The 27025-nt window shown below is 38.5% G+C and overlaps 1 protein-coding gene across 3 annotated transcripts in view; it reads left to right on the plus strand.

Moving 5' to 3' along the window:
* CDK19 (cyclin dependent kinase 19) overlaps positions 1 to 27025 on the plus strand; it is a 146666-nt gene that overhangs the window by 13758 nt on the left and 105883 nt on the right. The window contains exons 1-2 of one of the 3 annotated variants that reach the window (XM_076003059.1): positions 4063 to 9676; positions 9748 to 16777. The exons of 1 other annotated variant lie outside the window; for it this stretch is intronic. The gene's annotated coding sequence lies outside the window, so the exon portion shown is untranslated. Of the gene's footprint in view, positions 1 to 4062; positions 9677 to 9747; positions 16778 to 27025 lie in introns of those variants that run through there. One more of the 3 variants, XM_012753114.3, reaches the window with a different exon arrangement.

Consider the following 27025-nt stretch of genomic DNA (forward strand, 5'->3'; position numbering starts at 1 on the left):
CTTCTACTGACCAACAGGCAGCAGACAAATTCCCAGATGCTATTAAGAAAATAAATGAGGAGAAAGGATATTTGTCTGAGCAGTTTTTTTTTTTTTTTTTTTTGAGGCAGAGTTTTTCTTTGTTGTCCAGGCTGGAGTGGGAGTGTACTGAGGTCATCATCGTTCACTGCAGCCTCAAACTCCTGGGCTCAAGAGATCCTCCTACCTCTGCCTCCTTGAGTAGTTGGGATTATAGGACTCCACCATAGTGCCTGGCTAATTTTTCTATTTTTTGTAGAGATCAGGTCTCACTGTGTTGCCTAGGCATGAGCCACTGTGCCTAGCTTGAACTATTTGTGTTTTTTGTTTTTTGGTGTTTTCTTTTTGAGACAGTCTCATTTTGTTGTCTGGCTAGAGTGCAGTGGCATCATCATAGCTCACTGCAACCTCTTAACTTCTGGGCTCAAGCATTCTGTGCGCCACCATGCCCAGGTAATTTTTTTATTTTTAGTAGAAATGGAATCTCACTCTTGCTCAGGTTCGTTTTGAACTCCTGAGCTCAAACGATCCTCCTGTCTTGGCCTCCTAGAGTGCTAGGATTACAGGTGTGAGCCACGGAGCCTGGCCCCTAAACAAATGTTTAATGTAGATGAAAGTGCCTTATTCTGGAAAAGATGCCACAGAGGATATTTATTAGTAAGGAAGACAAGTAGTGCCAAGATTTAAGGCAGGAAGGGATAGGCTAAGTACTGTTCTGTGTAAACACAGTGGGGTTTATGATCCGGATGGCCCTTATCTATAAAGCTGCTAACTCCTCAGCCTTGAAATGAAAAGATAAACATGAACTGCCAGTCTTTTGGTTGTTTAAGGAGAAGTCCTGGACCAGGTGTCCTCCAACTACGGCCTGCGGGCCACATGCGAGTTTTTTTGCCTGTTTGTTTTTTTACTTCAAAATAATATATGTGCTGTGTGCATAGGAATTTGTTCATAGTATTTTTTAAACTATAGTCTAGCCCTCCAATGGTCTGAGGGACAGTGAACTGGCCCCCTGTTTAAAAAGTTTGAGTACCCCTGGCCTGGACAATAAGAACCTTTTTCTGGATTGGTTTTACCGATGCCTTCTCCCTGAAATCAGGAAGTACTTTGCCAGTAAGGGACTGCCTCTTAAGATTCTTTTGATATTGGACAATGCCTCTGGCCACTTAGAATCCCATGAGTTCAACACTGAAGGTGTCAAAATAGTCTACTTGTCCACAAACACAGTGACTCTATTTCAGCTTCTACATCATTGGGCCGTAAGGACCTTTAAGTCTCATTACACATGATACTCTGTGGAAAGGATTGTCGACACCTTGGAAGGAACCTTGATAGAACATCTTGAAAATGTGGAAGGATTATACCATTCACGAAGTCATTGTGGTTACAGTAAAATCTGTGAAAGCCATCAAGCTAGAAGCAATAAATTCCTTTTGGAGAAAACTGAATCTGGATGTTGTACATGCCTTCACTGGATTTATGACACAGCCAATCAAGGAAATTATCAAAGAGATGGTAGATATGGCAAAAGAAAAAAAAAAAGGTGGGAAGTGAAGGGTTTCAAGATACGGGTCTTGGAGAAATTCAAGACCTAATAGACAACACTCCAGAAGAATTAACAGAAGATGACTTTATGCAGGTGAGTGCTTCCAAATCAATGGAAGAAGACTTAGAAAAGGCAGTGCAGAAAATAAATTGACATTAGACAATCTGGCAGCAGGGTTCCAGTTATTCAAGACTGCATTTGACTCCTTTTACAATATCAACCCTTCTCTGATTTGGGCACTGAAACTAAAGCAAATGGTGTAAGAAGGATTGGTACTATATAGAAACATTTTTAGAGAAATGAAAAAGCACAAAAGACAGAAATTACATTGTATTTCCATAAAGTTACACCTGCCTCTCTTTCTCCCCTTCCACCTTCTCCACCTCTTCCACCCCTGGGACAGCAAGACCGACTCCTCAGCCTATTGAAGTGTGAAGACTATGAGGATGAAGCCCTTTATGGTGATCCATTTCACTTGATAAATAGTATTGAATATATTTTCTCTTCCTGATGATTTTCCCTATACCATTTTATTTTCTCTGGCTTTATTGTAAGAATATATTATATAATACATATAACACAAAATATTAATATTTGCTGATTGAGTGTTTCTGTTATTGGTAAGGCTTCCAGTCAACAGTTGGCTATTGGTTAAGTTTTTGGGAAGTCAAAAGTTACATGTAGGCCGGGTGTGGTGGTTCACGCCTGTAATCCTAGCACTCTGGGAGGCCGAGGCGGGCAGATTGCTGAGGTCAGGAGTTCAAAACCGGCCTGAGCGAGACCCCGTCTCTACTAAAAATAGAAAGAAATTAATTGACCAACTAAAAATATATATACAAAAAATTAGCTGGACATGGTGGTGCATGCCTGTAGTCCCAGCTACTTGGGAGGCTGAGGCAGGAGGATCACTTGAGCCCAGGAGTTTGAGGTTGCTGTGAGCTAGGCTGACGCCAGGGCACTCACTCTAGCCAGGGCAACAAAGTGAGACTGTCTCAAAAAAAAAAAAAAAAAAAAAAGTTACATGTAGATTTTTTATTGTGTGGAAGGGTCAGTGCCCCTAACTCTGTGTTGTTCAAAGATCTACTGTATTTGTCTATGGGACATAAATGATGATCTTTAATGAAGAGAGACTGATGGAGGTGCCGGGAGTCCACGACTCTCCCACAAATTGGGTCCCAGGCAGGAACATCATAAGAGATTGGAAATAAAGGAGACAGAGACAAAGTATAGATTAAAGTGATGGGGAAATCGGGGGTCCTCCAGCATTCCCGTGAGCTGGGAGGCCATGAGTGGAGTCCTGCATCGGTATTTATTTCAGCAAGTAACTGTTATCATGAATTTAAGTTTCAATGTCCCCCAAAGTAACAATAAACTAGCTAAGTATGCACAAGTTAAAGATAAAATCTCGAGTCAGCATTAAGGCGTATAATCTAAATGGGAACAAATCTAAATGAGAAAAATACGTACTTCTTTCTACTTTATCTAGTTCCTCATTTACTGAGACAAGAACTCAGGAGAGAGAGAGGAACATTGCCTCAGGATTAGACTAGCAAACTGCTTTTTTTTTTTGAGACAGAGTCTCTGTTGCCCAGGCTAGAGTGCCATGGCATCAGCCTAGCTCACAGCAACCTCAAACTCCTGGGCTCAAGCAATCCTACTGCCTCAGCCTCCTGAGTAGCTGGGACTACAGGCGTGCGCCACCATGCCCAGTTAATTTTTTATGTATATATTAGTTGGCCAATTAATTTGTTTCTATTTATAGGAGAGACGGGGTCTCGCTCTTGCTCAGGCTGATTTCCTGACCTTGAGCAATCCTCCCGCCTCCTCCCCGCCTGGGCCTCCCAGTGTGCTAGGATTATAGGCAGGGGCCACCTCGCCCAGCAGCAAACTGCTCTTATCTGCTGGGCTGACATCCTTTGATCATTCTCTCTGCCTTGGGACTACAAACCCCTGGGTCATTTGCAAACATCCAGGCTGTGGCCCTCCGGTTTCAAGGTGGGGTCATCCCTGATTAGTGGAATGTCCCCTTCAAGGTCAGCTTTTGCTTAGTGAACTGACACCGGTTGCTCTTTGGCAAAGTCCTGTGCCACTCCTGGGGTTCTCATGTCTCGACCCTAACCGTCAATCAACATGAAGGCAGATTAATTTATCATGGTTGGCCGGGCGCGGTGGCTCACACCTGTAATCCTAGCTTTCTGGGAGGCCGAGGGGGGGGGGCGGATTGCTCGAGGTCAGGAGTTCGAAACCAGCCTGAGCAAGAGCGAGACCCCATCTCTACTATAAATAGAAAGAAATTAATTGGCCAACTAATATATACAAAAAATTAGCCGGGCATGGTGGCGAATGCCTGTAGTCCCAGCTACTTGGGAGGCTGAGGCAGGAGGATTGCTTGAGCCAGGAGTTTGAGGTTGCTGTGAGCTAGGCTGACGCCACGGCACTCACTCTAGCCTGGGCAACAAAGCGAGACTCTGTCTCAAAAAAAAAAAAAATTTATCATGGTTGTCAGAATGTACTTTTCTATGAACTTTCTAGGATATTGATTGATTGATAAGTTAGTGCATTTTCCATTAGTTATATTTATTTAGGTCCTTCTAGGCAGGGACTATTTTTTAATTTTTTTTTTTTTTTGAGACAATCTCACTGTGTTGCCTGGGCTAGAGTGCCATGGTGTCAACCTAGCTCACAGCAACCTCAAACTCCTGGGCTCAAGTGATCCTCCTGCCTAAGCCTCCTGAGTAGCTGAGACTACAGGCACGTGCCACCATGCCTGGCTAATTTTCTTCTGTTTTTAGTTGTTTGGCTAATTTCTTTCTATTTACAGTAGAGATGGGGTCTTGCTCTTGCCCAGGCTCGTCTCGAACTCCGGAGCTCAAGCAATCCTCCTGCCTTGGTCTCCAAGAGTGCTAGGATTACAGGCATGAGCCACTGCACCTGGCCCCATTATTATTATTTTTTTTTTGACAATTCAGTGGTTTTTAGTATATTCACAGAGTTGTATAATCATCACTATTATCTGATTTTGGAACACTCCATCACCACTAAAAGAAATCCTGTACCCATTAGCAGTCACTCTCCATTTCCATTCCCCTAGCTCTTGGCATCTACTAGTTTACTTTTTGTAGATTGCCCTTGGATCTGCCTATTCTGGAGATGTCATATAAATGAAGTCGTATTATTTGTGGTGGTGTGTGTCTGGCTTATTTTACTCAGCATAATGTTTTCAAAGTTCATCCATATTGTAGCATGTATGAGTACATCATTCTTTTAAATGACTATGTGGATAAATCACATTTTGTTTATTCATCAATTCATGGACATTAGGGTTGTTTCTGCTTTTGGGCTATTATGAATAAAGCTGCTGTGAACATTCGTGTAGAAGTTTTTGTTGGACCATATTTTTTCATTTTTGAGTATATATATACCTGGAAGTGGAATTGCTGGGTCATCTGTTAGCTCTTATGATGTTTAACCTTTTGGGGAACTACCAGACTGTTTTCAAGAGCAGTTGTACTGTTTAATACTCCTACCTGCAATGTATGTGGGTTCCAGTTTTTTTTCACTCTTGTCAACATTTGCTATTTTCTATTTGATATTAGCCAGCCTAGTGGGTGTGAAGTGGTATTGCATTGGGGTTTTGATTTGCATTTCCCTAATAACTAATGATGTAGAGAATCTTAGCATGTGCTTAGCAGCTATGTGCATATATTCTTTGGGGGAATATCTTCTCAAATTCTTTGTCCATTTTTAAATTTGATTGTCTTTTTGTTGAGTTTAAGAATTCTTTATATATTCTGGATGCTCTTATCTGATATATGATTTACAAATATTTTCTCTCATTTTTGTGAGTTGCCTTTTCATTTTTTTGATGGTATCCTTTGAAGAGCACAAAAATGTGAAATCTAACTTATCTCATTTTTTCTTTTCTTGCTTGTGCTAAGAAGTCGCTGTTTGTTCCAATGCTGCAAAGATTTACTCTTTTGTTTTCTTCTTGGTTTTGTAGTTTTAGCTCTTATATTTAAGTCTGGAGTGTTTTATTTTATTTTTTTAAAGTGAAGGGATATGCTATAGCTGCCAACTTTCAAGGACTATATAGTGTATTTGGTCAAATCATATATATAATATATACAGTGAAAAGTTAACTGGTAATACCATTCATTCATTTATTTGGCACTTACTGAATAACCCTATGTGGAAATTAGAGGTATAATTAAGAGATAAAAGTCACAGTTCTTTTCTTCACAGTGTAAAGAGAGCAAATCAAATAGATTATGATATAGGGCTATAAATTCTGTTATACAGGGATGCACTGAATGCTATGGGAGTAAATAGTAGGGGTTAAGATTGGGCTTTGAAGTTGTACTGTCTGGATTCATAATCCCCACTATACAATTTAGCTGTGTGACTTGGATTAATTAACTCTGTATCTTAATTTCCTCATCTATAACACAAGATAATACCAGTGCCTGCCTCATAGGTCTGTTGTGAGGGTTATATGAGGTAACACATGCATGCAAAGTGCCTACAGCGGTGTCTGGCCTATAACAAGCACTGCTGCAGGTACTACTGTTAATCATTTCACACTTGTGTATTTCTATTGGATAATTCCCTTAAAGGTAGGAGTATTTAAAAATAAATATGCCAAATTGCTGCCTTAAAATGTTCTTTTCAGTGTGAAAACTGTATAATAACTCTGTTTAGTATCGTCTCAGTATTATGATTGTGTCCGAGCTCTCTATTTCAATGATCTGTTTCTATATTATCTGTGTTTTTGAGAACTCATAAGATTCATGTATGAAATTGTATATATTTTCTAACTTGATTATAAAAGATTTCAAACATATGGAAATATTTAAAGATTTAGTCCCATGATCGCCTGTGTATCTACTGTCTTGTATATCCAGACAATTTTTTTTCTGTAAATGAAGGATCAGATATTTTCTGTGTTTCTGTAAAGGGACAATAAATATTTTAGGCTTTGGAGACCATACGGTTTGTGTTACAACTACTGAATTCCGCAGTTGTAGTGAGAAAGCAACCATAGACAATAGGTTGAGTGAATGACAATGGCAATGTTTCAGTAAAATGTTATTTACAAAAATAGGCAGCTGTTGGGTTTGGCCTGAGCTGTAGTTTGCCACCCCCTGATCCAGATTAAACAGCAGGTTGCTATATTTGCTTTCTCTGTAAATGTGTATGTATATACATACATATTTTTCTAAACCACTCAAAAATAAGTTGCTATTAATATCATCATGGCACTGTACCCTTTAATATCTCAGTGTGCATCTCCTAAAAATAAACACATTCTATTATATAATCATAATTCCATTATTACAGGTAAAACATTATAATTTTCTTTTTTTATTAGATCAAGATTATATATTACACAAAAGTATGAAAATCTTTAGATTTGTTCCTTAACCATTAGCCTATTGTACTGTCCCTGTCCCTATTCCTCTTTCCTTATCCTTTTCTTGATCTATTTATGCAAGTAGAAGTCTGCATTGAGTAAAGCTGTTTGCTGATTTTATTTGACCCAGTGGTATACCAAATGAAAGGAATGTTTTGATTTTTTTTATGTGTTTGGTTTGTATTTTTAAAAACCTGGATTTTGAACATTTTTTTTTTTTTTTTTTTTGAGACTGAGTCTCGCTTTGTTGCCCAGGCTAGAGTGAGTGCCATGGCGTCAGCCAAGCTCACAGCATCCTCAAACTCGTGGGCTCAAGCAATCCTGCTGCCTCAGCCTCCCGAGTAGCTAGGACTACAGGCATGTGCCACCATGCCTGGCTAATTTTTTTTTTCTATGTACATATTAGTCGGCCAATTAATTTCTTTTTATTTATAGGAGAGACAGGATCTCGCTCTTGCTTAGGCTGGTTTCAAACTCCTGACCTCGAGCAATCTGCTGGCCTCGGCCTCCCAGAGTGTGTTTCTGTATCTTATATGATTTGAAATAGAGAATTATGAAAAGAATGTTTTGATTTTTTTTTCATGTGTTTGGTTTGTATTTTGAAAAACCTGGATTTTCTATATCTTATATGATTTGAAGTAGAGAATTATGCTGGGCCCAGTGGCTTAAACCTGTAATACCAGTGCTTTGGGAGGCTCAGATGGGAGGATTACTTGAGGCCAGGAGTTCAAGACCAGCCAGGGCAACATAGTGAGAGACCCTGTCTCTAAAAAAAGTTTAAAAAGTAGCAGGGGATGATGGCATGCACCATAGTTCCAGCTACTTGGTAAGTTGAGGCAGGAGTATGGCTTAAGCTCAGGGTGCTACAGTGAGCTAAGATCACGCCATTGCACTCCTGCCTGGGCAACAGAACAAAATCCTGTCTCTAAAAAAAAAAAAAAAAAAGAAGAGATCTCATTAAGTTATACATAGTCTCTGTAGTTTCTATTTGATTGTGTTTGTTAAATAGTAGAGGAAGCTGAAGGAACGGGAAGCCAATTATGTACTTTTATTTATTTATTTATTTTTGAGACAGAGTCTCGCTTTGTTGCCCAGGCTAAAGTGAGTGCCGTGGTGTCAGCGTAGCTCACAGCAACCTCAAACTCCTGGGCTCAAGCAATCCTGCTGCCTCAGCCTCCCAAGTAGCTGGGATTACAGGCATGTGCCATCATGCCTGGCTAATTTTTTCTATATATATTAGTTGGCCAATTAATTTGTTTCTATTTGTAGTAGAGACGGTCTCGCTCTTGCTCAGGCTGGTTTTGAACTCCTGACCTTGAGTGATCTGCCCGCCTCGGCCTCCCAGAGTGCTAGGATTACAGGTGTGAGCCACCACGCCCGGCTCAGTTATGTACTTTTTTTTTTTTTTTTTTTTTCCTTTTTTTTTTTTTAAATTTAAATTTCTTTTTTCTTTTTTTTTCTTTGATCATGGAGACAGATTTGAATTTATGTACTTTTAAAAGTGGCCAACTTTTGAGTTTTTATGTTAAGAAGGGTAAAAAAAATATTAGGTTATTAAATATGAAATGTCCAATTTCGAATCAAAAGTATGGTTTATGTGAAATAAGAAGCAGTACAGTTAATCAAAGTATGTGACTAAACTATTGACACAGTTTTGCCATCATAATGGTAGCCTGTTTATGCCAGCAGAGAAGAAGCCTGGAGAGGGAGTGGCAATGAAATCATGAAAGGCATTTTCCACAGCTTGTTGAGAATTGAATATTTTCCCTTGCAATGGTCCAAAGCCTGGAAGAAATGGTATTCAGTTGGTGCAAGGTCTGGTGAATATGGTGGATGACAGAGAGTTTCCAAGTCCAGCTTCTAGTCTGAGCAATGTTGTTTGTGTGACATGTGGTTGAGTGTTGTCTTCCAAGAGGATTGGCCTGTCTCTATGGACCAATCTCGGCTGCTTATTCACAAGCATCCTCATCATTTCATCCAATTGGTTGCAGTAGACATCCACTGTAATGGACTGACCAGGTTTCATGGAGCTAGAGTGGATAATACCAGTACTGGACTACCAAACACACACCATTAGCTTTTTTTGATGACTATTCAGTTTTAGACTTGTTTTGTCACTTTGTCTTTATCCAGCCATTGTGCCGAATGCTTGAGATCGTCAAGAAGAATCCATCTTTCATCACATATAAATGAAATACGGTGTAGAAATGGTTCGCCTTTATGTTGTGACAGCAAAGAACTATAAGCTTCAAGATAATTTCTCTTTTGACGTTCGTTTAATTCACGCAGAAGCCATCTGTCCAGCTTCTTTACCTTGCCCATTTATTTCAAATGGTCCAATATTATTGGAATAGTAACGTCAAACCTTGCTGCTAATTCACAGGTAAATTGAAATGGATTCGCTTCCACTATAGCTTTCAGCTCATCATTATCCACTTTGGTCTCAGGTCACCCATGTGGCCCATTTTCAAGATTAAGTCACCAGAGTAGAACTTCTCAAACCATCAACCTACTGTGTGTTCAGTAGCCACATCCTTCCCGAACACTTCATTGATATTTCCAGCTGTCTGTGCTGTATTCATTCCATGATGGAACTCATATTTAAAAATAATACAAATTTTTGACTTATCCATGGTTTCAGAAAAATTGCTCTAAAAAAATGTGAAAGATAATCACAAGCCAAAACATGCATTTTAAAGACTGAGGTTGTATTCTACCTCGTAGGTTCCTAAAAAAAAAAAAAAAAAAAAAAAAAAAAAGAAAAATAAAGACTGAGGTTGTACCTTCACAATAAATATAAAACAAGATGTGTCTAAGAGAAATGTCAGCGATATCAACTGTCAAACTTAGTATTTATGGAAATTGGAATTTAATACTTAATAAAGATATTCCTGCTATTTTCAGGTTTTTAAAAAACTTAGTTTTTTGAGACAAGTCTTGCTCTGTTGCCCAGGCTGGAGTATAGTGGTATCATCATAGCTCAGTGCAACCTCAAACTCCTGGGCTCAAGCCATCCTCTTGAGTAGCTGGGACTTAAGGGTGTGCATCACCATATTTGCTAATTATAAAATGTTTTGTAGAGATAGTTCTTGCCATGTTGCTCAGGCTGGTCTTGAACTCCGGGGCTCAAGCAATTCTCCCACCTCAGCCTCCTGAGGTGCTAGCATTATAGGTATGAGACACTGTGCCCAGCATTCAGATTTTACTTTATTGTGCTTTTACTTGATATAGAAATTTATAATACTTCACATAAAGCTATTACACGCTGTGAAAAGTTTTGCTGCAAATTTAACAAGAGTCCTTTCCCTATTTATCTTTACTCTTCCTTCCTTTGCTCACATTTAGTACTCTGCATTGTGCCTCTTCCTTCTATATCATCATCTCTCAGGCTATGGATGCAAAATATCATTTTATTTACTAGTATTATTTTTTGTTTTTGTTAACCACAGAGTTTCAGGAAAAAAGTGTTACTTTATTTTATCCTTTTAAAATATCAGTTGCCCTATGAAATAATTGAGTGTATTTTGGTGATGGTGGGACTATAGGCTACGGTTAGGAACAGTGTGCTGCAAGGCGAGACAAGTAAGACTATTCCTGTTAGATGATTTGTGATAACTATTAGTGGGAGTTAGATTGCCTGTTAGGAACAGACTCAAGATTACTGTTTCATCTCTGTAGTCTATGCAGAGGAAGCAAAATGTATAAAATTATGAAGGAAGGAAATGCAACAGCAAATCATTCAGGGTGGGTAGAGTAAATCCTCAGGGTAGAGGTTGAAAATGCATTCGACAGAGAAAGGCAGAGCTTGATCATGTATGTCATGCTAAAGTATTTGGCCTTTAACCTGACGGAGAAGGAGAGTAATAGATTCCAAATGGAGATTCTAATAGTTCCCACAATGAAAATGGTGAATTTTTTTTCTATTGTAAAGGGAATATGTGCTTGTTGTAAAATGCAAAAAAGCAATACAAAAACATAGGCAGCAAAAGACCCCTATGATCCTATTCACTAGGGATAACCATTGTATAGGTTTGCTGTATAGCTTTATGGAGGGGAATTTTATGATGAGTTTTGCAGCAGTGTAAATGGTTTAGAGGATGAAAGGGGAATGAGAGTGGAAGAAGGAGACTATTAGTGAGGTCCAGATGAGAAATGATTAGGACATGTTCCTTCCTTAGTGGTGGCTGTAGGGTAGAAAGGGGAGGGGTTGGGGAAGAGTTCAAGGGACGTTTAGGAGCTAGGATTCAATGACCAGTTGGAGTAGGGTGAAGGACAGTGACCAGGATGGTAGTTGAGTGGATTTCCCATAATCTGGGACCAAATTGTGACATCATTGACTGGGTCTATAAAGGAAAAATAGCAACAGTGTAATTTCAGAGTGGAGAGTCTATTCTTTTGCTATTATTTTCCTCCTGTGTTTTCAGGTTTATCTAACAGGGGAGAGTAGAAGTAAGAATTCAGATTTGTTTCAACAGATAAAAGCTATTATATCATGCCTTTTTTTTCTTACTAATTATGTTTCTCCCTTGTATTTGTTAAGGATAGCAGTTCCTTTGAGAAGTTGCTTCTGTTTTGGTGTATAATTGTAGCATCAGCTTTTGCTTTCATGAGGTTCATGCTGGAATTTAAAACTTTTTATTCTAGAGATATGGGATCAAGAGGGGGAAAGGGAGCCACTTGGGCAAGTTATTGGCAGTGATTCTTTGACTGATTTTAAGAGCTGACTGGATCTTGGGGTAGGATCTGGCTTTTACTAGGTTTTGCTGTATTTCTCACCACTGGGAGCAGGGCTATAGCATTTACTTCATAAAACCATGCTCTATGTTATCTTCACAATAATGAAGTCTTTTTTATTGTTTTTTTTTTTTTGAGACGAGGTCTCACTCTTGCTCAGGCTGGTCTCAAACTCCTGAGCTCAAATGATCTCCCCGCCTCAGCCTCCCAGAGTGGCGGGATTCCAGGTGTGAGCCACCACGCCTGGCATATAATGCAGTCTTGGCATAGACACTGAGTTAGGGGACACAATGAAGGACCCTCAGTGTCTAGGTAAGATGATTGGCTGGTTAGTGGTTGGGGCTTATGGCACTAAAGCATTCATTCTTGGGTGAGAAAGACTTAGATCACTAATGCCTACTGTTCTTGCTTTCAGATAGGCTTAAACATGAACTTTCATATAGATAAAAGTTTCTGTATTTAAAAATATTTCCATAGTAGGAAATTTCACATTTACTTTTGGTGGTTCATCTTTGCATTGAACAATCCTCACTGTTGGGGCATTTTTTATTCTGTCTTATTGAAATGCCTTGTGCCACTATTTCAGGGCGTTTCCTTTTTTTTTTTTTTGAGGCAGAGTCTTGCTCTGTTGCCCCAGGTACAGTGCAGTGGTGTCATAGTTCACTGCAACCTCAAACTCCTGGGCTCAAGCAATCCTCCTGCCTTGGCCTCCCAGAGTGCTAGGATTACAGGAGTGAGCCACTGCATCTGGCCTTCAGGGCATATCTTGTTTAGTTTCATTTTTCATGAATCTGTTATAAAGGGTTGCCTGAATATACATGCACTGTCACAGTAATACATTTTTCTTTGAGATTTGAGAAGATCTGAGTAAGGACTATTGAAATACAACAGTCACAGAATTAAATTAACTTTTTTTTTTTTTTTGAGACAGAGTCTCACTTTGTTGTCCAGGCTAGAGTGAGTGCCGTGGCGTCAGCCTAGCTCACAGCAACCTCAAACTCCTGGGCTCAAGCAATCCTCCTGCCTCAGCCTCCCGAGTAGCTGGGACTACAGGCATGCGCCACCATGCCCGGCTTAAATTAACTTTTTAATTAAGTTAATTTAGGTTACTATCTTGTTTAGCTTTATTATTACTATTTTTACTCTTTTAATGCATGTTGTTACTTATTATTCTAAATATTATGTGGTGAGAAATAGGCTTTTCTTAGGCTTACTAATTGGAATTGCATAATAGATACATAGAATTCAGGAGAGACGGTGTCCCTGCAATGCTTTTTCCTACTTATACTGGAAGAAATTAAAGAAGACCATGAGAAAGATACATCCTGAAGTTTTGGTGCTGGTTTTTGTTTATGCTTTCAAATTTATTTCTGAAAGTTTGAATTTCGTTTCTATCAGTTGTGCTCGTTTGCTTTCTTTCAGAAAGTTTGAATTTCATTTCTATCAGTCTCTGTGAATTTGACTACTGTAGGTACCTCATGTACATGGGATCTGCAGTTTTTGTCCTTCCATGACTAGCTTATTTCACCTAGCATAGTATCTTCAAGGTTGCTGGAGCATTCATGTTGTAGCATGTGTTAGAATTTTCTTCCTTTTTAAGGCTGAGTAATATTCCATTCTATGTACATACTATGTTTAGTTCATTTGTTCACTGACGGACCATTGGATGGCTTCTGCCTTTCAGTTATTGAGAATAATGGTGCTATGAACGTGGGTGTACAAATATCTCTTTGAGTTCTGCTTTCAGTTCTTTTGCCTATATACCCAGAGGAGGAACTATTGGATCCTATGTTAATGCCTAATTTTTTGAGGAACTGACATACTATTTTTTATAGCATCTGTATCATTTTACATTTCCATCCACAGTATACAAGAGTTCTGATTTTTCCCTATCCTCACCAACACCTATTATTTTCTTTTTCTTTCTTTTCTTTTTTTGATAGGAGCCATTGTAATGGGTGTGAGACGGTATCTCATTGTATTGAATTTTAAACAAAAGTTTATAAAATATTTGAGTTATGTAATTACATGACAAATTCAGAAACCAAAATCACTCAATTTTGCTACTAACATCATTGTTATTTGGATATATGTTAATTCTTTTAGTCTTTTTGTTTTTAAAAATTTCTGTTTTTTCTTAAAGTTTCATATCATAAGTGTTTCTCATTTTGTTAGTATTTTATACAACATCATTTTAATTTTCCAAGAAAATGTTGCAAATGGTGAAGAATATATAGCATGATTAAATGCTTAAGAACGCATATAATTGTTTAGCTTCTTACATACAGATAGGTGCCTGGTTTGTGTGATTTTAATTTCACGGATTGGATGATGTGGTGACTTAAGAACATGGCCGTAGAAGTGGTCTGGGTTTGAACTGCCACTTCTGGCTGCATGCTTTCAGGAAAGTTTCTTAAATTCCCCATGTCTCATTTCTCAGAGTTTTGAAGACCAAATGAGTTAATACTTCAAAGCTCTTAGAACTGTACCTGGCACATCATACATTCTACATAAGCCTTTGCTGCTATTATTATTTTTTTTGGATGGGATTTTTATTTCTTTGGTTTTTAGAAATAAATGTAATATGCAAGTAATTACTGTGTTCCAAACATAGTATGTCAAAAGCACTTGGCTTAGAATGACATAATCATTGCCTTAGAGAAGAGTGCAGTCTAGAAGGTTGTTTTTGGAATTAAGATACATCTGAAGCAGATAGTGCTGGGCAAATTGCTAAATTTGTAATTTGATACAATCATCTCTTGGGGACTGTGTGCTGCTGGTAGGCATTTAGCCTTGACACCTATTCTAGTCTCTTTTTGCCAGCTCAGCCCTTTTGCTTTGCTTCTTTGGACTTCCTCACACAGCTTCCCAAATTCCTTGACTGGGCAAGGAGTATTCCTTCTGGTTCTTAGTTAATGCCTTTTATTTAAAGTTGCTAATTTATGTCACATGCACTCACTTAAATTTTTGCATAGTATAGTATTCTGTGATTTACAGTATTTTAAATATATTACTACATTTGATATTCAATATAAATCTGAGAGAGATGGTAAAGGGGTCCTCATTGAACAACTCTGGTTATACTGAGAGATTGCATGCCTGATGTCACAAAGTGATTAAGTGATCTAGCTTGAACTTGAACTCAAATCATCTGACTTCCAATGTTGTACAATACTCTTTGTTCTTTGACATCATGTTTTAAGAGAATGCTTTGTTCCTTCTTTCCTAATTATATGTAGATATTTTTAAAGGTTTCTAAATAAATAAAATAATATGCTCCTGTCTTTTAAATTTAATAGCTGATAAAATTTATCTGATTCCTTTTTCTCATATATCAGCTATATATATGTATTTTTTGAGATAGAGTCTCGCTTTGTTGCCCAGGCTAGAGTGAGTGCCGTGGCGTCAGCCTAGCTCACAGCAACCTCAAACTCCTGGACTCAAGTAATCCTGCTGCCTCAGTCCCCCGAGTAGCTGGGACTACAGGCATGTGCCACCATGCCCGGCTAATTTTTTCTATATATATTAGTTGGCCAATTAATTTCTTTCTATTTATAGTAGAAACGGGGTCTCGCTCTTGCTCAGGCTGGTTTTGAACTCCTGACCTTGAGCAATCCACCCGCTTCAGTCTCCCAGAATGCTAGGAGTACAGGCATGAGCCACCGTGCCTAGCCCATCAACTATATTTTGTAGTCTTTATACCTATCACCAGAAAAGAATGAAATAACATCTGAGATCTAAATATTTTTCCTGATTAAATCCTTGATTTTTTACATGGATATTTTTTGAAAAGCATTTTATGTTTCATGCTTATTTTTATTTTCAATATTGGAACGAGGTAGATTTCCTCCATACTGCCTATCATATGTAGTTTCTTGCTTATTTCAACATTTACTGTCAGAATTAAATTGAATCTGGCCATTGGGATACCTTTACTGTACTACTTTTCACTTTTTTGCTCCACCTTTGTCTACTTCTAGGTCTGTTTTTCATTGGTTTTCTCCTACTTTCTCAACAATTTCTGGTTCTTAGAAGAGAATGTACCTTGAGCTATGGAGCCCACCACACTCCATTTTGTGAAGTGTATTTTTCTACTTAATTTTTTTTTTTTACAATATTTGTTGTATATTTTATTTCACACTTTTATTTTCAAGAGGTCTTTCCTTTTTTTTTAATTTCAAAATATTACATGGGCACACATGTTTTTGGTTACATGGATCACTTTTATAAGGTTTGAGTCAAGGGCTATATAAGTGTGCCCATCACTCAGATAGTATTCATTGTACTACTTAATTTTTTTTATCTTCCTTATACAGTAGTCCCTCTTATCTGTGGTTTCACTTTCTTCAATTTTAATTACCTTCTGTAATCTGAAAATATTAAAGGAAAATTCCAGCAAAAAACAGTTTATAAGTTTTAAATTGTGCGCCATTCTGAGTAGTGTGATGAAATCTAGTGCTCCTCCAGCACTGTGACACTTGTCCCGCCTGGACACGAATCATCTCTTTTGTCTGTTGAATCCATGCTGTAGGTGCTACTTGCCCATCAGTCACTTAGCTGTCTTGGTTATTAGATGGAAGAAACAGTATGTATAGGGTGTCTGGTACTAGCCCAGGTTTCAGGTAGTCACTGGGGGTCTTGGAATGTTGCGTGGATAAGGAGGGGACTACTGTGTATGTACTGGCTCGCTCATATAATTTTAACAATTGAATTGCTACTTTCAGTGTATATGAAGTCTTACTTTATTGCTCTTTTAGTTTTTCCAGTAGTATAAATCATTTCTTTCGGTTAAGACTGAACTTTTGGTCTTTTCATATAGTTGGCTGCATAATACATAATGAACTGTGAATGTTATTCATATATTATTGATTTGCTCATTGTCAAATCTAAAATCTGATTTCCATGGGAGATATGTAGACTTGTGATAGGCATTTGGCATTTTATGTTTTGGGCAGTGTAACTTTAAATCTACATAAACTTCTCTGCCTTTTGCCTCTGCTGTGTTCATAGATTCCAGGAGGGCTTCGTGTATGGACCTCAAGCGTTGGAGGTAGCAGACTTTTCAGCAGAAGGTAAAGCAGAGTGTTGCCTTCTGGTGTCATTGTGTGTGTGTGATGGGGTGGGTATGTGACAGGTGAGAGGTTTTTGCAGTTATCATCACAAAATAATTTAAAATGATGCATTAAATGATTCACTTTCATAAAATTTAAAACCAAGATAATTACCTGCATAATTTTATTTAGTATTACTAAAATCCATAAAAAGCAGAAAACTTTAGATAGAACTAAGGACTCCAAATTTCACTTTTTCTGTTATTAACAAAGAGTAGGAGTGATTAAGAAAAGAGAACATTAGTATAATGTATAATATATACTGTATAATTTTCTCAGACCTAGCTTCAGTGTGATTTCTTCCTGGGAACTTGTCCAAGTCATTATTCATATGTTGTATTCTTCCCTGCTGTTCTTTTTACTGAAAGATTGCTTCACAATAAATAGAGAGGCAGCCTCTCCATGACTCATGGCTGGAGGATAGACATTCTTGCTATAGGTTCCATGTGCCAGAAATGTTAGTTTCCAATATGCTAATTACCTCTCTCTTCAGAACTTGTTAATATGCTCTTCTCTCAAGTTAGTTCTTGTTTAAGTAGAGAAACAAACACATCCCACATACTCGTAAAATATGTTTTTATAGAGACCTTCTTAATGAGTTGCTTTTTAAGAAAATAATGTGACTAGAGATCTGAAGTTCTGACATAGGTATCTTTCATGGTTGATGCTTCTTTGATTTCTTTCTTTCTTTCTCTCTTTTTTCTTTTTTTTTGAGACAGGAGTTTTGTTTTGTTGCCTAGGCCAGCGTGCAGTAGCTTCATAATAGCTCATTATATCCTCAAACTCCTGGGCTCAAGCAATCCTCTTGCCTCAGTCTCCCAAGTAGCTGGGACTACAGGTGTGGAGTACCACTCCTGACTAATTTGTCTATTTTTGGTGGAGATGGGCTCTTGCTCAGAATGGTTTGGAACTCCTGGCCTCAAGGAATCTGCCTTGGCCTCCCAAAGCGCTAGGATTGCAGGCATGAGCCACTGCATCGACCTGACTTTTTTAAAAAAAGAATAGAAACAGTTTGCCATTTATGTGCCAGATATCATAGATATTACTTTCTGTGAATTTATGCAGCCATTTATGAACTTTCTTCAGGTATTTATACACACACACACACAGTTTCACTCTGTTGCCCAGACTAGAGTGCCGTGGCATCAGCCTAGCTCACAGCAACCTCAAACTCCTGGGCTCAAGCCATCCTTCTGCCTCAGCCTCCCGAGGAGCTGGGGCTACAGGCATGTGTCACCATGCCTGGCTAATTTTTTCTATATATTTTTAGTTGGCCAGTTAATTTCTTTCTATTTTTAGTAGAGACGGGATCTCACTTTTGCTCAGGCTGGTTTCGAACTCCTGACCTTGAGTGATCCTCCTGCCTCGGCCTCCCAGAGTGCTAGGATTACAGGTGTAAGCCACTGTGCCTGGCCTCTTCAGGTATTTAAATAGAGTTTTTTTTTTCAAAAAAAGATCTATAGCAGCTAACATAATGTTGTACTCTTAGACATGAGGTTTCACTCTATCACCCAGCTAGAGTGTAGTAGTGTGCTTATAGCTCATTGTAACCTTGAATTCTTGGGCTCAAGTGATCCTGCTCCTTTGGCCTTTCAAAGTGCTGGGATTACAGGTGTGACCACCATGCTCAGACAGCCTTTTATTTTATACAAGGACCTTTTTTTTTCTATTTTTCTCTTAAACAAAATAATTTCTCCTTGATTTGCTTACAAGATATTGAATATGAAAGAGTAGATCACAGAACCATTGCATAACTTCCAAGTTACCAATCCTCAAACTCATCTTTTTTCACTGGTTCAGCACAATCAGTGCAGCAGTAATTGAGGGAGCAAAAGCCTGGGGAAAAATGGAAGATCAAAGGCATCCTAAGAAAAGGAGTTTCTAAAAATCAAGTATCAATATATTTTATTGATCCTTTCTCCATATCTCAGTTGGTTAAGTACTGCACAAATACCCATTCATATTGTGGAGTTACAAAGGCTTATAGGAGGCATCATTGCTTTCAGTGAACGTAGTATTTTGTTGGGAAAGAGTAAAGTAAAATAACTAAAGACCACTTACCAGTCTTGAGTACCAAATAATGTAGTGTTTATTGTGAATACTGTGGAATCCTTTTCCTTAAATGATGTTCTTCAGCGTTCTGTCCTCTCCTTTTCTCATAACTTCAGTATAACTCATAACTAAATATTTTCACATCTCTAGCTCTAGCCCACATCACTCTTCTAAGCTACAGGTTTGTCCAAATGCCTTTTGGACCCCTCCATTTAGACACCACCACAGTACTCTCACCTTCAATTTATCTAAAACTTCCCCGTTCTGTTCTTTTTCACTCAGTGAATGTTACCACTGTCATCCATTGTCCAAGCCAGAAACTTGGAACCATTCTTGCTGTTCTTTCTCTGGTTTCTTAACCACATGTTATGTTGACATTATTTCCTAATTATCTATCAAATCCATCTGCTTCTTTTTGTTCCCTCTGCTACCATCCTAATTTAGGCTGTAGTTACCCCTCACTCTAATTACTACAAAGGCCTCATAAGTAGTCTCCTTGTGCCGTCTTCCTACCTCCAAATTAGTCACAAAAGCACAGGGCGCTTAAAATCTTTACCTTTGTTCCTTGGAAAGAAGTCCAGTTTCCTTAACATGGCTTACCTGTTCTGTTTCATTTGGCCCTGCCCACTGCTTCTTCATCTTTAACTTGATTTCCCCTGCTCTAAACCAGCCTCACTGTATTAAGTGCATTAAATATTTGTACTCTCTTGCCTCTGAGCCTCAACACAAGCTATTCTTTTTTCTCAGAAGAGAGGTATGAAGACATGAAAATAATTGCTGTTTAGTGATTAAAGTACAGACTCTGGAGCCAGACTACTTAGGTGTGAATCTTGGATCTGCCACTTAAACTAGCTTTGTGATGTTCAGCGAGTTACCTACCCTCTCTGTTTTCAGTGTCCTCATTTGTACAATGGGGATGGTATTAATAATAGTACCTGCTTCATAGCATGTTGTTGGGGATTAAAAGAATTAATATAGTTGAGGTTCTTAGATTGGTCTCTGCCATATAGTAAGTACCATGTAAGTGTGAGTATTATTATAACTCTTATTATAAGTGTGTCATTATAGTATTAATTTTTGTTTTAAAGTTGATTTGATGATAAATGAAAAAATACTTTCATTTATCATTAAATGACATAAGTTTTTACCCAAAAGTTATGAGTCAATTAGCTCATTATTGTATTTATTTTATTCTTGGATGGGTAGCAGCTTTATTTTCCTAATTTCTTATTTTTCAGCCTTTTAAGTGACTAGAATAGGGATATGACACCCTTTCATGTTGGAAGGCTGCTTTAATTTAGCTGTAATCAAATAAGTTCGCATTCAAGAAACTTCAATTAGATATACTTAAAAATATACATTATTTTGTAAAAGTCTAATTACTGTGTACTTAATAATTTCAAAAAATGAAAACTATTTGTTAATTTCAATGTTAATTAACCTTTTAATGACTTTGTTGTGTCTGCTTTTTGTTGGAAAGCATTTGAATATTTGGTTGCAGCATGGAGGTCCACAGTTTCAGTTATCCTCTAGATGGCTATCAGTCATTTGTGACTTTAGGGTCATCTTGGTTTGGGTTAGATAGGATAATGTAGATTTGTAGCAATAAGTGGTTGAAACCAAGAAAGCAATTTTCGGGCATGTTGTAGAAGGCGTAGGTATGCTACTGCATTTTTCCATATTTCAATTGGATCTTTCTTAGCATCAGACAATGACTTTATTTATTTATTTATTTATTTATTTATTTATTTATTTATTTATTTATTTATTTATTTATTTATTTAGAGACAGTCTCGCTTTATTGCCCAGTGCCATGGCGTCAGCCTAGCTCATATCAACCTCAAACTCCTGGGCTCAAGCAATCCTGCTGCCTCAGCCTCCCGAGTAGCTGGGACTCCAGGCATGCGCCATCATGCTCAGTTAATTTTTTCTATATATATTAGTTGGCCAATTAATTTCTTTCTATTTATAGTAGAGACGGGGTCTCGCTCTTGCTGAGGCTGGTTTCGAACTCCTGATCTTGAGCAATCCGCCGGACTCAGCCTCCCAGAGTGCTAGGATTACAGGCGTGAGCCACTGTGCCCGGCCCAGACAATGACTTTAAAATGTCATCTACTATAAGCTTAATCAATTCCACCTGTAGTTCTTTAGTTGGCTTGGTGATATCAACTAGATGAGACTGAAATGCTAATTTCAGTGTGTCATGATTCTTTTTTTTTTTTTTTTTTTGAGACAGAGTCTCGCTTTGTTGTCCAGGCTAGAGTGAGTGCCGTGGCGTCAGCCTAGCTCACAGCAACCTCAAACTCCTGGGCTTGAGTGATCCTTCTGCCTCAGCCTCCCAAGTAGCTGGGATTACAGGCATGCGCCACCATGCCCGGCTAATTTTTTTTTATATATATATCAGTTGGCCAATTGATTTCTTTCTATTTATAGTAGAGACGGGGTCTGGCTCTTGCTCAGGCTGGTTTTGAACTCCTGACCTTGAGCAATCCGCCCGCCTCGGCCTCCCAAGAGCTAGGATTACAGGCGTGAGCCACAGCGCCCGGCTTTTTTTTTTTTTTTTTGAGACAGAGTCTCGCTTTGTTGCCCAGGCTAGAGTGAGTGCCGTGGCGTCAGCCTAGCTCACAGCAACCTCAAACTCCTGGGCTCGAGTGATCCTTCTGCCTCAGCCTCCCGGGTAGCTGGGACTACAGGCATGTGCCACCATGCCCGGCTAATTTTTTTTTTTTTTTTATATATATATCAGTTGGCCAATTAATTTCTTTCTATTTATAGTAGAGACGGGGTCTCGCTCTTGCTCAGGCTGGTTTCGAACTCCTGACCTTGAGCAATCCGCCCGCCTCGGCCTCCCAAGAGCTAGGATTACAGGCGTGAGCCACAGCGCCCGGCCCTATATGGAAATTTTAAAAGAAAATGATTATTATACAAACAGTTAATTCCTTATAGAAAAATTAGAAAGTATGGATAAAGAAGGAAATAAAATTCTCTCCATTGTTAATATGCTATTCATCTATTCATTTATTTATTTTTTAGAGATGGGGTCTCACTGTGTTGCCCAGGTTGGCCTCAAACTGTTGGGCTCAAATGATCCTCTCGCCTCAGCCTCCTGAGTAGCTGGGACTACATGTGCCTGGTTCCCATTGTTAATATTTTAGTGCATATACAATAATACACTTCTTTTCTTACAGAAATGAACATGTGGTTTTAAAATTTGCCTTTAAAAATTTATAAATAATGTAGCATAATTTATGCAACATAATTTTTAATAGTTGATAGATGACATTTTGATTTGACTTTATGATTTATGTGCCACGGTGATTAAAAGTTTCAAGTAAAGTCTTCCAAAGGAATTAACTTTTTTTTTTTTTTTTTTTTTTTTTTTTTTTGAGACAGAGTCTCGCTTTGTTGTCCAGGCTAGAGTGAGTGCCGTGGCGTCAGCCTAGCTCACAGCAACCTCAAACTCCTGGGCTCGAGTGATCCTTCTGCCTCAGCCTCCCGAGTAGCTGGGACTACAGGCATGCGCCACCATGCCCGGCTAATTTTTTATATATATATATATATATATATATATATATATATCAGTTGGCCAATTAATTTCTTTCTATTTATAGTAGAGACGGGGTCTCGCTCTTGCTCAGGCTGGTTTTGAACTCCTGACCTTGAGCAATCCGCCCGCCTCGGCCTCCCAAGAGCTAGGATTACAGGCGAGAGCCACAGCGCCCGGCCCAACTTTTTTTTTAAAGTGTATTTCAGAGATTGTGGATTATAAAGTTCCAAATGAGCTAGGTGTTGTGGCATGTGCCTATCGTCCCAGCTACTCAGGAGGCTGAGGTGGGAGTTTCTCCTGGGCTGAGCCCAGCAGTTTGAGGCAAGCCTGGGCAATGTATCGAAACCCCATCTCTGTTATTAAAAAATGTTCAAATGTTTTGGATTCTAGCAAGGATACTTACTATATTAGGAAAGAGACTCTCATCACAGTAGTAGATCAGCTAGGAAAAACATGTAAAACGCACATTTTATCCAGAGAAGATTCCTCAGTGACCTAGGTTTCGGCAGAGCCCTTAGTGATATAGTGCACAAAATATATATTTATATTTTACAAGTGTTGATTTTGATATCTTGACTTTCATTTTTGAGTATTTGTTTTTCATTGATACTTTTGAGATGATTTCATGAAGACTGAAATCTAAAAATGTACCTAAGGGAGCAGGTTGTTGACCTAGTACTATCTGATCTGATGATTTAGTTCTATAGGATCTGACAGTGCTAGATTTGAGAATGACAAAATATTTATATTTTTCTCCTTCCCTCCAGAAGGAGGTGCTTGCTTTCTGGTGAATTTTTAGATATGATTACCTTTCCAATGAAAGTATTGCTGTTTAATTATCACTGTCATTTTAATTTTATTTTCCAGAATGTATATCTCTACTATCTTTGGAGTATATATTTTTTAAAGAAAATTTTCCATATTATTTTATTATAGTGAAAATATTTTTTAATTTTGATCAAGACTAATGAACAAGTTTATTTCAATGTAACAAATGTTCACTTTCTACTGTCTGCAAAGTACTTTGTTAGCTCCTATAGAATATACAGAAATGAGTAAGATAGTTCCCTTCCTCATTTGGGGATGGGATAAGGGGGATGAGTCAATTCCAAGTAATTATAATGAAATAGAGTTTGGTAAGTCCTTGAGGAGAGAGTTCTGAGCAAAGTGTTTGCTCTACTAGTGATGCTTTTGCAAAATGTCATCAACTGTCAAAACTGATGAGCTTTTTCCCATTCTCTTGTATTTGACCTTGCTACTACGTTTGATGTTCTTGCCCACCTGGACTTTATATATATATATATATATATATATATACACACACACACACACATATTTTTTTTTTTTTGAGACAGAGTCTCGCTTTGTTGCCCAGGCTAGAGTGAGTACCATAGCGTCAGCCTAGCTCACAGCAACCTCAAACTCCTGGGCTCAAGCAATCTTCCTGCTTTAGCCTCCTGAGTATCTGGGACTATAGGCATGTGCCACCATGCCTGGCTAATTTTTTTTTTCTATATATATTAGTTGGCCAATTAATTTCTTTCTATTTATAGTAGAGACAGGATCTCGCTCTTGTTCAGGCTGGTTTCAAACTCGTGACTTCGAGCAATCCACCCCTCCTCGGCCTTCCAGAGTACTAGGATTACAGGCATGAGCCACCATGCCCGGCAGGGGTGGTGGTGGTGGTGGTGGTGGTGGTGGTCTTCAGTGGTATATAGCTATTTTTATTTGAACCACAATCTAGTCAAGATTTTCATGCATAGTATTTGGTGGTTATGTTTTAATTCTCTTTTAATCTAAGATATCTCCACACCTCACCTTTTTAATGAAGGAGCCAAGCCAGTTTTCTAATAGAATATCCCATATCTAGATTTGCCTATTATCAGGGACTGTTAATAGTTCCCTCTTTTGCAGCCTGTTAAAGGGTGTTCACTGAAAAAGGGCTTCCTGACCACCGTGGCATGGGTGCTGTGAATGGGCTGTGGGTCCTATTATTAATCCTCTAAGTTTTTTTTTTTTTTTTTTTTGAGACAGAGTCTCACTCTGTTGCCTGGGCTAGAGTGAGTACCATAGCGTCAGCCTAGCGCACAGCAACCTCAAGCTCCTGGGCTCAAGCAATCCTCCTGCCTCAGCCTCCCGAGTAGCTAGGACTACAGGCACGCGCCACCACGCCCGGCTAATTTTTTCTATTTTTAGTTTTTTGGCTAATTTCTTTCTATTTATAGTAGAGATGGGGTCTGGCTCTTGCTCAGGCTGCTCTCGAACTCCTGAGCTCAAGCAATCCTCGTGTCTTGGCCTCCCAAAGTGCTAGGATTATAGGAGTGAGCTACTGTGCCCGGCCAATCCTCCAAGTTCTTTGGCAACTAGTGGAGTTTAAGCAGTGGAAGCCCATTAATTCCTTCACCTCTGCCTGTGAGTACTCTTGTCTGTTTACTGTATTGTCCAGGGTAGAAATAATAGCCATGGGTGCCATTATGTGAAAGAGCTTTGGGAGCACTGGCCACCATCTGCAGTCCTTTTCTTCTTTTGTGCTGTTTCCCTTTGTGGTCACATTTACTTCTTTGGTTGTAGCAGTCACCTCTGTAATAATATTCTCTTTTCTTCACTCCACTTCTGTTATTTCCTTTTGTTGTTATTCTACTGGCTATTTAGTAGCCACTTCAAATTACCATGTCCAAAATGAATTTATTCTCTACCTCCAAAGTAGTTCATTGTCGTATTATTATTATTATTGGTAAATGGTCTTAATTTTACCAAGATAGCACTCTAACTGGAAACCTGAGTCACCTTCAGCTGTTTCTCTGGCTGTCTGCCACAGAACACACACACATACACACACACAGGCACACATATGCATTTATTCATCAGATATTCCTTTTCTTTCTTTCTTTCTGTTTTTTTTTTTTTTTTTTCCAGACAGGGTCTCACTCTGTTGCCCTGGGTAGAGTTCAGTGGTGTCCTCATAGCTCACTGCAACCTCAAACTCCTGGGCTCAAGCGATCCTCCTGCCTCAGCCTCCTGAGTAACTGGGACTATATAGGTACATGCCACTGCACCTGGCTAACTTTTCTGTTTTTTGTGTAGATGGGGTCTCACTCTTGCTCAGTCTGATCTTAAACTCCTGACCTTAAGCTATCCTCCCACCTTGGCCTCCCAGAGTGCTAAGATTACAGGCTTGGGCTGCTGCTCCCTGCCCTTTTTATTCTTTACGTGATACATACTTTGCACATCTGTCTGTTATAGCACTTACCAGACTGTCCCCCTTGCTTGTGTGTCTCTCTGTGTAAAGATTCACAAGGGAAGGAATTGCCTCCTTTTTCCTTCTACTCCTAGAGTCTAGCATGGTGCTTGACACAGAGCATGTGCTTAGTAAAATATTTCGGAAATAGATGTAATCATTAGCAAAGATTTACTTGAAACCAAATTTTTTACATAAAATATTTTCTTACTTTGAGAATTCATTACTCTCAAATCAGACTTACTTGCCACAAAAGGTAATATCTAGACAATGTTGGTGAGCTACTGTGCTTAGCTTAGCCTGGATCAATGCCTGCTTGTTTGCCTTGAGGTGAAGGGGAGATCAGTTAGAAGGAGAAAAGGTGGAAGGGAAGGTGCTCAGCAGAAAAGGACATCGAGCTGCCATGTTACCTTTTGTAGCAAGTAAGTCTGATTTGAGAGTCATGAATTCTCAAAGTAAGAAAATGTTTTATGTAAAAAATTTGTTTTAAAGTAAATATTTGCTAATGATTACATTCTATGTAAGTTCCTTAATTATTTATGTTTTAAGCTAAACACTTAAAAGTAATGCCTGAAGTCTTAAGCATTACTGCAGATACATTCATTTTAAATTTATTTCTGAGCAATAAGAGCTTGCCATTTTTAGAAACATATTAAACATTAAATGTTGATGATATCTGGTAATATATTTACCATTGCAGCATTGGCTTTGAGATTTTAGAAGTACATTGACAGTTTATATAGTTGTCTCCTAAAAGTAAGAGGTTTGGGAAAATATTATCAACATATCCTAATTAATAAGATTTGAAGTTTTAGTGAACCACTGATGAAATATGTTGAAATGTGAGTTCAATTCAGTGAATTGTTATTCTTCATTAAAATGAATTAAAACTCTCCAATCAAGATGTGACTGTATACAAATGAATACATATACTAAATTTTGAACACTTAAAAGAGAAATTATGCAGTTCACTGATCAGTGAAATAATTGTTCTAATTATGTTTTGAGACTTTTTGGTCAAACTAAGGGAAGTTTCTAAAATTTTATAATTTTATTTATTTATTTTTTTTAGACAGACTCTTGCTTTGTTGCCCAGACTAGAGTGAGTGCTGTGGCGTCAGCCTAGCTCACAGCAACCTCAAACTCCTGGGCTTAAGCAATCCTGCTGCCTCAGCCTCCTGAGTAGCTGGGACTACAGGCATGCGCCACCATACCTGGCTAATTTTTTCTGTATATATTTGTTAGCCAATTAATTTCTTTCTATTTATAGTAGAGATGGGGTCTCACTCTTGCTCAGGCTGGTTTTGAACTCCTGACCTCGAGCAATCTGCCTGCCTTGGCCTCCCACAGTGTTAGGATTACACGGGTGAGC

The sequence above is a fragment of the Microcebus murinus genome, chromosome 5 (assembly GCF_040939455.1).
Source record: "Microcebus murinus isolate Inina chromosome 5, M.murinus_Inina_mat1.0, whole genome shotgun sequence".
NCBI classification, from domain to species: domain Eukaryota; kingdom Metazoa; phylum Chordata; class Mammalia; order Primates; family Cheirogaleidae; genus Microcebus; species Microcebus murinus.